General features: G+C 41.0%; 1 protein-coding gene across 1 annotated transcript in view; it reads right to left on the reverse strand.

Annotated features, from left to right (window-relative positions):
• CHRM2 (cholinergic receptor muscarinic 2) overlaps window positions 1-10,747 on the reverse strand; it is a 173,608-nt gene extending 162,861 nt beyond the window's left edge. The window contains exon 1 of the mRNA XM_066590342.1: window positions 10,314-10,747. The gene's annotated coding sequence lies outside the window, so the exon portion shown is untranslated. The remainder of the gene's footprint in view (window positions 1-10,313) is intronic.
• Between the last annotated feature and the right edge of the window lie 766 nt (window positions 10,748-11,513).

Below are 11,513 nucleotides of genomic sequence, written 5' to 3' on the forward strand. Positions count from 1 at the left end.
TTTACCTCATTATAATTGATTTGCTATGCAAATGAGCGCTCATTATTTAGTTGCGACTACTGCTGATATGCAATACATTAAGGAAAACGGTTAAGAAAAAGCTTGAGTTCTGCTCTGGAGGTTTTACTAAGTCACTTCACTTAACTCAGCACAGGGAAGCCATAACACGTACCTTAACGTTTGGCTTTACTGCAGCCGCCTGACACCAGACTCATAAGCTTATACACAATGACAACCATATAAATAAGGCCTCATTCACACGGGCCATACGTTTTTACAGCAGACGCATCGCCGCTGAAAACGGCATTGAGGAAGAATAGCCGCGATCGAGTCCCGAGATTAATTAGCGTTTTCACATCCATTCACACAGGCGTATCGCATGAACAATACGCTGCAGCGTGGAATTCCGTTGTTTGGCAGAAATCCTTGGAATGACTTCTAATGTTTTAATAGAGCCCTCCCCCTCCATTTTTTTTCAGCTCCCATAGGAGTCTATGGGAGCCTCCAACATTTTTCATCAAAAAATAGGGCAAGACCTATAATGTGACGCAGCATGAAAAACTGACAACCGAAAATGGTTGCTGATTTGACATTTTTATGGTGCCCCATGTGATTGAATGCATTGGAATTAGTGATGAGCGAGTATACTCGCTAAGGGCAATTGCTCTAGCGAGCATTGCCCTTAGCGAGTACCCGCCCGCTCGAGACAAAAGGTTCGGGTGTCGGCGGCGGGCAGGGAGCGGCGGGGGAGAGCGGGGAGGAACAGAGGGGAGATCTCTCTCTCCCTTTCTCCCCCCCCTTGCTCCCTCCTGCTGACTGCCGCTACTCACCGCTCCCCCGCACCGGCACCCGAACCTTTTGTCTCGAGCGGGCAGGTACTCGCTAAGGGCAATGCTCGCTCATCTCTAATTGGAATCCAATGCTTTACATGGTCAATAGCTGCATAAAGCCGCTGATGTGAGCGAGGCCATACAGGCACACGCCCAGGAGGAACCAGACGAGGGTCATCATCATGGAAGTTAACGTTTTGAACCCCTATCTTGGACTTAAGGACGTGCCGATATTTGCCGGATTTTCATCTCCGCGTTTTTTTTGTGTGACGGCTGTAGTTTTTATTGGTACTATTTTTGGGTACATATAATAACTTTCACTCATTTTTTGGGGGAGAAAACACAGAAATTGCTGCCAAATAACCGCCATTTTTTTTTTTTACACCGTTAATCACGTGGCATGAATGACATCATTTTTTTCTGTGGGTTGGCACGATTACAATACTCGTTTTTTCGGGGGGGGGGGGAGTTTTGGTTTTTCCACTTTTGCACAATAAAAAACATTTTTTTGGAATATATTTTTTTTTGTATCACTGCATTCAAAGCCCCATAATGTTTTTATTCCTTCCTTACTCAGAGCTCTGTGGAGGCTTGTTTTTTGCTAGATGAGCTTTTGGTTCTTATTTGTACCATTTTGGGGTACATGTGGTTTTGATCATTTTTCTTGCATTTTTTGGGAGGCGAAATGAAAAAAAAGCACTTAGGCTCCTTTTTTTTCCAATAATGTTGGCCGAGCAGGATAAAACGTGTGTTTAATGTATTCTCTGGGTCATTGTGGATGCAACAATATCAAACATGTTTGTTTGGGGGGGAAAAAAATGTTTTAAATGTTTTTTACTATTATACTTTTGCTTTGCATTTTTATGTCCCAGTCGGGGACTTGAACCTGAGATCCTATGAGCTCTTTACTTCTGTAATGCAATGTATTATCGCTTATCATAGTGATCACAGGCCATGGCAGACCTGGACACCTTTGCGTTGCATCTGGTTGCCATGGCAGCACATCAGCCCTCCACAATTACATGGCGGAGGGCCAATGACATCACAGAGGGAGCCCCCTCCCTCTGAGAACGTTTAACATGCTGCAATCAACATTGATAGTGGCATGTAAGTGGTTAACAGCAAAGATCGGTATTCTCATCGATCCCCAGTGTTGCAGCAGAAGGTTGGCTTGGGGGAGGAAAGGGTTAATAAAGATATACCACCCTATAGGGGTTGAATAATGCCTTTTAGAAGAGGCCCTTCTGTTCTGGCCAACAGCATTATGAGGGGCCTTTTACTCTTCGTCATGGAGCCCTTTTTTTTCTCTGTACATGCCGCTGATTCTACCGATGTGTCAGTATTCACTGTCATTCTAGCATTGTATTCAATGCAATACTATAGTCAGTCATAACCATCACTGACCCACAAAGCCCAAGAGTCGCCGACATGCCAGTCTAGGAAAAGGAAAAATGAAAATGAGATTCACAGACGGATTTCACAGCTGTTCCCACATGTATTCTTATCCTTGAAATCCCCAAGTTTACAGAAGAAGAAGCCGGTGGAGGGGATAAACCGATGTGAGGAAGGATCAGAGAGATGTCAGATCTGATGGACTGACAAGATGAAATCCGAGGGAGGACTTCGGTCCAGGGTGACTTTTATTTCATTCTACATTTTTCATAAAAATTCAATGTTTTTCATGTTATTTTTTTGTTATCTACAAATCCCGGAAGGTTCCGTAATCCAGACGGTGCTGTCGGCTGCCATCACACAAAGGCTTCTGACAAATTGCAATTTCCTCTCTTAACGTGATCAAAACGAGCAGAGAAAAGTCAAGTTCTGTGTATATGACCGTGCGCGTCCCGTGGGGACTGTGGGGGGGCTACAATACCTAAAGGGGGGATATTACTAATCATAGTAATGATAACATGCTTGTTTTCTAAGCAGCTAATGGAATTACAAAGTACATGGTGATAGAAAACTATCTATCTATCTATCTATCTATCTATCTATCTCCTATCTATCTCATATCTATCTATCTATCTATCTCCTATCTATCTCATATCTATCTATCTATCTATCTATCTATCTATCTATCTCATATCTATCTATCATCTATCTATCTATCTATCTATCTATCTATCTATCTATCTCATATCTATCTATCATCTATCTATCTATCTATCTATCTATCTCATATCTATCTATCATCTATCTATCTATCTATCTATCTATCTATCTATCTCTCTATCTATCTATCTCCTATCTATTTATCTATCTATCTATCTATCTCATATCTATCTATCCCATATCTATCTATCTCCTATCTATCTATCTATCTATCTATCTATCTATCTATCTATCTATCTCCTATCTATCTATCTATCTATCTATCTATCTATCTATCTCCTATCTATCTATCTATCTATCTATCTATCTCCTATCTATCTCATATCTATCTATCTCATATCTATCTAACTATCTATCTCATATCTATCTATCATCTATCTATCTATCTATCTATCTATCTATCTATCTATCTATCTCTCTATCTATCTCCTATCTATTTATCTATCTATCTATCTATCTATCTATCTATCTATCTCATATCTATCTATCCCATATCTATCTATCTCCTATCTATCTATCTATCTCCTATCTATCTATCTATCTATCTATCTATCTATCTCATATCTATCTATCTCATATCTATCTAACTATCTATCTCCTATCTATCTATCATCTATCTATCTATCTATCTATCTATCTATCTATCTATCTATCTATCTATCTCCTATCTATCTATCTATCTATCTATCTATCTATCTATCTATCTATCTATCTCATATCTATCTATCTATCTATCTATCTATCATCTATCTATCTATCTATCTATCTATCTATTTATCTATCTATCTATCTATCTATCTATCTATCTATCTCATATCTATCTAACTATCTATCTCATATCTATCTATCTATCATCTATCTATCTATCTATCTATCTATCTATCTATCTATCTATCTCCTATCTATCTATCTCCTATCTATCTATCTATCTATCTATCTATCTATCTATCTCATATCTATCTATCTATCTATCTATCCCCTATCTATCTATCTCATATCTATCTATCTATCTATCTATCTATCTATCTATCTCCTATCTATCTATCTATCTATCTATCTCATATCTATCTATCTATCTATCTATCTATCCCCTATCTATCTATCTCCTATTTATCTATCTATCTATCCCATATCTATCTCATATCTATCTATCTGTCCCCTATCTATCTATCTCCTATCTATCTATCTATCTATCTATCTATCTATCTATCTCATATCTATCTATCTATCTATCTATCTATCTATCTCCTATTTATCTATCTATCTATCCCATATCTATCTCATATCTATCTATCTATCTATCTATCTATCTATCTATCTCATATCTATCTATCTCCTATCTATCTATCTCCTATCTATCTATCTATCTCATATCTATCTATCTCTCTATCCATCCATCCATCCATCCATCCATCTCCCCTTCTTTCTTTCCCTGCAGCAGTTTTCTCTGCTATACCGCCCAGTACTGCAGAGGCTCCTCCTTCTCTGACAAGCCATTTCTATTGGCTGCCCTGTACGGAACAGAGGATCACTATGCAGAGACCAGACTGTGGGGGTGTGACTGAGCATGTGTGTCCTCCAGCACGCTGCTCACTAGTGGAACGTGCGCACTACTACACACTCTGAACACCAGATGGCGCTGCATTCTGTAATCGGATCTCAGAACTGCATTGAATCATTTTTTTGCCACATGGAAGTGACAAAATGAGGTCATTTTTCATGATCTGCACAATAAATATATTTTAAGGACTCCTCCGGTTAAGAACCCTTTCACGTCCTCCTGTAGTAGCGCACATATTATTTACCACCAAGGCGCTGTGGTATGAGCCTACTGCTTCACTGTCCGGCCACGGTGTATACGGACTGCAGAGCGCAGGCGCTAGATGGGGGACGGAGCTGAGGATGACAAGCAGGGGGTGCTGTTTTGGTCACATGATGCTATAATCTGCCAGGGTGTGTATAGCAATGTGGCGTAGGGCATGGGCAGTCAATGCCAATGTCGACCAATGATCTTGCGTGGTACTGTGATCATGTGAAACAGCGGGATGGCGTAACTGAATGTCAGCTCTATGTAAGATTTCACCCCTTTAATGGTGGCACATCCCTTTAAGAACCTGAAAAGGTTTGCAATAATCAAAATAAACATCAACTAATAGAAAGTAGAACCCCAAGAGCTTGCAATCTTTAAAAAATGGTGTATGAAGCTGCAGGGGACCGTTCCCTGCTCCATAAGTGTATGACAAGCTTTTACCGTATGTCAGTTGAAGCGCTTTTTTTTGGCGATGGAACAAGATCGTCCCGATAGCGAGGACGCGGCGCAGAATATTTCACCTAAGAGCCATTAGAATATTAAGTCATTGGGCGTCTTGAGTGCGATCCAGCTTGGCACGCGACTCCGCTCCCATAAATCTAGATCTGCCCTAATGAAAACACGTCCTGCAGAGAAATGCGCTCTTGCGGTATTCTCCACGCGCCAGCGGCCTCTGCGCTCCAAACTGCTCTACTTGTTGATGGCACGTTGCAGGGTGCCTCCACTGCTACCCATCTGCTGTTCTAGAATGTGCTTACCTGCAGTCCTATGTAAAACGACAGACGTGCTGCTGTCACAATGACAAACCCAGCTCTATACATCTGACAAACTCAGCTCTGCTTAACATCTGCATATCCCAATCAGTTCCAATATTAGTGACTTTGGACTTGGGCTCTTCCGCTATATACGTCACTTCACAAGTAGATTAAGCTTTTACAGTGTAGCAGAGCTGAATTTGTCTTTCAAACTCTGTGTGTTGCAGATGATGAATTGGGTTTGACTGCAGTTAGTTTATCTAAACCGACAGCTAACACCTAGTAATAGATGACAAAGTGGGCTCTGCTACACCAGATGAACTCAACGCTGCTACATCTATAACATGCTAGGCTGTATGAGTTTCACATTCCTATATACTGTCCCCCACATGCCTATATACTTTTCCAATGCTGGTGTCATTGTAAAGCGTTAAATAACGCAACTAGCTCTGCTACATCTGTTGAGCTTAATAATACTGCTAGTATAAACTGACCCCGTGCTGCTGCCCTTAGTCTTGCTGTGACAATGAGTTAAATGGCACTATCAGCTCTGCTACATCTGTACTATTCCCAGAAACTGCTCCCATGCTTTTGCTATTGAGCTTCAAGAGTCAATGTAACAAACTCAGCTCTACTACATTTGTAGTGGTGCATTCTGGTATACGTCTGTTAGTAATGTATCTATACACTGTACATCTATTCAGCAATGACTGCACTGATGGAGGGCCGGGTGCCAATCACAAGGGCATCAGATAACTGCGATAGCGAGATACCAAGCCTGTAGTGGACGAGGCTGCCGATATACAATAATCAATGGGCCCAACGTGAGCCCACTGACCAATGGTCATCAGTGATGGGAAGTGATGCAAAGGGGGTCATCCTCTCCACTACTGCAGGGAATAAAGCATGAGCCAAAATAGACAGATATAAGATAGATAGATAGATAGATAGATAGATAGATAGATAGATAGATAGATAGATAGATAGATAGATAGAGATAGAGAGATAGAGAGATAGATAGATATGAGATAGATAGATAGATAGATAGATAGATAGATATGAGATAGATAGATAGATAGAGAGATAGATAGATAGATAGAGAGAGAGAGAGAGAGAGAGAGAGAGAGAGATAGATAGATAGATAGATAGATAGATAGATAGATAGATAGATAGATAGATAGATATGAGATAGATAGATAGGAGATAGATAGACAGAGAGAGAGATAGATAGATATGAGATAGATAGATAGATAGATAGATATGAGATAGATAGATAGATAGATAGATAGAGAGATAGATAGATAGATATAAGATGCATAGATAGATAGATAGATAGATAGATAGATAGATAGAAGATCGATAGATAGATATGAGACAGATAGATAGATAGATAGATAGATAGATAGATAGATATGGGATAGATAGATAGATATGAGATAGATAGATAGATATGAGATAGATAGATAGATAGATAGATATGAGATAGATAGATATGAGATGGATAGATAGATATGGGATAGATAGATATGAGATAGATAGATAGATAGATAGATAGATATGAGATAGATAGATAGATAGATAGATAGATAGATATGAGATAGATAGATATGAGATGGATAGATAGATATTAGATAGATAGATATGAGATGGATAGATAGATAGATAGATAGATAGATAGGAGATAGACAGATAGATAGATAGATAGATATGGGATAGATAGATATGGGATAGATAGATAGATACATACATACATAGATAGATATGAGATGGATAGATATGATAAATAGATAGATACATACATAGATAGATAAATATGAGATAGATAGATAGATAGATAGATAGATAGATAGATATGAGATGGATAGATAGATAGATAGATAGATAGATAGATAGATAGATAGATATAAGATGGTTAGATATGATAGATAGATAGATAGATAGATAGATAGATAGATAGATAGATAGATAGATATGGGATAGATAAATATGAGATGGATAGATAGATAGATATGAGAAGGATAGATAGATAGATAGATAGATAGATAGATAGGAGATAGACAGATAGATAGATAGATAGATAGATAGAAAGATACATACATAGATAGATATGAGATGGATAGATATGATAAATAGATACATACATAGATAGATAAATATGAGATGGATAGATAGATAGATAGATAGATAGATAGATAGATAGATAGATAGATAGATAGATATATATGAGATGGATAGATTGATAGAAAGATAAATATGAGATGGATAGACAAATGATAGATAGATAGATAGATAGATAGATAGATAGATAGATAGATAGATAGATAGATATGGGATAGATAGATAGATATGAGATGGATAGATAGATAGATAGATATGAGATGGATATATAAATAGATAGATAGGAGATAGATAGATAGATAGATAGATAGATAGATAGATAGATATGATATAGATAGATATGATATAGATAGATAGATGATAGATAAACAGGCTAAATCAATTCTATCTATCTATCTATCTATCTATCTATCTATCTATCTATCTATCTATCTATCCTTTTACAGAACTTTTGTAAACAACTCAACACTCTGCAGGTTCTCTGTATCCTTGATTATTCTTTAGTGTTCCCTTCCCTCCCAAGTTTGGCTTTATCAGGTGCTTGAGTGGTTAAGACAAATCTACCAAAACCTAGAAATCCCCCTTTCCACATCGGCAACGCTGTCCACCTCATCTAGGATTACACATTCCCTCGCTACGATGATTATGCAACTACCATAGTACCATAAGAATTCTAGAAAGTTTGTGAACCCCAGATTTCCGCTCTATGGAATTTTGTGTCCATCCATTAGGTAATCGATCACCCGTCAGTTTATATGGGTCCCACCATTCATCTTCCATGGTTCTTCTATATAGGTCCCACCACTCATCTTCCATGGACAGTTGGCAAGGAGAACATGAAAGCCTCGTGGAGGCGAATGATCAAAGGCTCCAAAGATTAATCCCTTAACGCTTCCAATTTGCCCGCTCTTGAGGTGCCTTCCGAGCTGGTAACAAAGTCTTCCCCAACGTATAGAGAGATCATCTCTTCACGGGCAGGAGTATTAAAGTCCTCCTCTCCTCGCCTATAAATCATTCATAGCTTCCAGCTTATATCATCCCTTTAATTAGGGGTTGGCCCCCACCCCACCCCTGGGTAATTGTCCGTGTACTAATGTGCGGAGCATCAGACCCCCTCACCCCGCTGCTCGCCTCAGATGGAATATAGGTCCCTGCTATAATGGGTTTAACCTACTTGTCCTTATAAAGTCGCTATCAGCAAAAATGTTCTAGATTACGCAAAATGAGATTACGGAGAATTTGGAAGGGGGGGGGGGTGGGGGGCAGAGATGGCACCGAGGGGGTGTCCAGCAACATCCTGGGATGATTTGGGGACAAAGGAGCGATGTCACGTACACCGGTGTGGAATAAGTTGGTGCTATAGAGATGATGTAACCTAGAATTGCGCCATAGTGGACTGTTTTGTGTGCCTATCAGGGTTGGCACCTCAGGTGGTGTCCATAATGAGAGTTGGCTAAAGATGATGTGAACCATCTTTGTTCTGCATAATACGTTGGCGCTATAGAAAAAACGGATAATACATATGGAAGGTTAGATCTCAATAGTCCATGAACCAATTGGCACTGCAAGAGGATTGGGCACCATAATGGGCACCCTAGTAGGGTTATGTTAACCCTCTGCTAACCAGATAAGGGATGGAAATGAACTCTGGCTTAAACGTTCTGCACTGCTGAACTAGCTGGTGATGTAAAAGAAATGGGCACCATCATGGGTTATGTCAGCCAGGTAAGGGGGCAGAGGTGAACATAAGGTAAAATGTACTGTGCTGCCGAATCAGCTGGCATCGTAAGAGAAATGAGCACCACAATGGGCACACTCATAGGCAAGGGATTATGTTACCCCTCTGCCAACCAGGGGCAAAGGTGAATTTAAGGTTAAATGACCAACGTGGGAGAATAAATGGTGCATGGTGTGAATGGCACAGAAACAAAATGAACCCCATATAGACTGAGGAGGGGCACAGGTGGACGAGAACGGACGTGATCCATTTACGTTCTGTCTAATACATTGGCACCATAGAAAAACAGACAATATATATGGGAGGTCAAGTCTCAATAGTACAAGGTATTGCGCTACCAAACCAGTTGCCACTATGAGAGAACTGGGCACCCCAATGGCGCTGTAAGAGAAATGGGCGCCACCATGGCTACCCTCATAAACAAGAGCTTATGTTACCCTTCTGCCAACCAGGTAAGGGGGCAAAGGTGATCTTAAGGTAAAATGACCAACCTAGGTGAATAAATGGTGCATAGAGAGTGGCACAGAGAGAAAATGAACCTCTTATAAACAGAGAAGGGGCACAGGTGGACCCGAATGGTTTTATACTGCAGAAATTAATCTGTAAGGAGAGGAGGAGGGGGGAATGAGGGTTTTGGATTGTGATCAACAGTCTATCCAGTCTGGCACCTGAACATAGTTGGCATCTGGCACCAGTTGAGCAGTGAGAGGTGAAAGTGTTAAACGACTCCATTGCTGTTTGTCATTAGGACTGACACTAATTAAGTCAAGCCATGTTTGCCTTGGGTGGGAAACTGATAAATGACTCTATTGGATTTCTGCAGAGAGTGGGCACTGAAGCACATTCTATGCCCTCGTACTCAGAGGTGCCAATGCAGCTAGCGCCAATGATAAAATACACATGCCCTGGGCAGCAAACACTGAAGACACGTAACAAGAGAAGCAACCTACCTGGCACAAAGAGTTTTCTTGCGAGTTGGACTCCCCACAGAGCAGCAGCAGAAGCAGAGGTGGTTGGTGCAGTGCCCACCCCAGTCATAAGAGGGTGCAGGGGTCTTTGTATAAGTCTCCCATCCTGTCTTCCTTGGCGCTGAGTGGGTGCTGAGACACTGGCAGGACAGGATTGTCAGAAGAGAAGTGGCATTGTCCTGGGTGATGATGGAAGAAGCTTCTCTTGTGTCACATCCCTGCTGCTAATACTTAGACACGCCTCTGCATGGGCACTGCCAACTTCATGTGCTCTCAGGCAATGCAATGTGTGGACTGGCAGAGACTTCACATGGAGAATAATTGATCCATCTGGTTATAAAGGTGAAGGAGGGGGAGGTGCTGCCCCCACCTCTCCTGCAGGTAGAGTCTCCCCTCACACAGTGCCAGGCTGCATGGCTGGTAGTGATGTGCCCGGTGAGCTGCTGGCGCTGGACTGTGCGCAGCTCTTACACTAGGACAGGATGACTGCTGGTGAACGTGCGGCTCCTCCAATGGGATGTGCACTGCGCCCTGATTTGGTGGCTCTGGATGAATAGAGAATGACTCTCGCCACTGTCTCCGCTCCCTGCCACTCTCATCATCATATGCCTCTGCTGGGTGTTTCCACACACATCACCCCTCTGTCTCCAGCACTCTCCTGTCTCTGAGTCTCTTAACCTCCTCCTTCTGTCTATTACCTCTGCTCCTGTCTATGCCTCTGACTTACCTCTGCTGCTGTCTCTTTCATATCTTTGCTTGCCTCTTACTTTCCACTGCTTCTATCTCTTCCTTATCTCTGCTCCTCTCTATGTCTCTTTCTTACCTCTATTCCTGTTTGTCTCTTTCTTATCTCTGCTTCTGTCTCTCTCTTATCCCTGCTCCTCTGTCTCTTTCTTACATCTGCTGCTGTCTCTTGCTTATCACAGCCTTTGTCTCTTTCTTACCTCTGCTGCTGACTGTCTCTTTCTTACCTCTACATCTGTCTCTTTCTTATCTCAGCTTCTGTCTCTTACTTACCTCTGCTACGTCTCTTTCTTCGCTCTGTTGCTGTCTCTTTGCTCATCAGATCTGTCTCCCTCTCTCTCTGTTTCTCTCCCCTTTTCTATTGGACTGTATATATAGGGTTCTGTCTGTATGTCTCTCTGGCTTTCTCACAAGGTCTCTGAACTTCTCTCTGCCTCT

This window comes from Eleutherodactylus coqui, chromosome 2, assembly GCF_035609145.1.
Source record: "Eleutherodactylus coqui strain aEleCoq1 chromosome 2, aEleCoq1.hap1, whole genome shotgun sequence".
Lineage (NCBI taxonomy): Eukaryota > Metazoa > Chordata > Amphibia > Anura > Eleutherodactylidae > Eleutherodactylus > Eleutherodactylus coqui.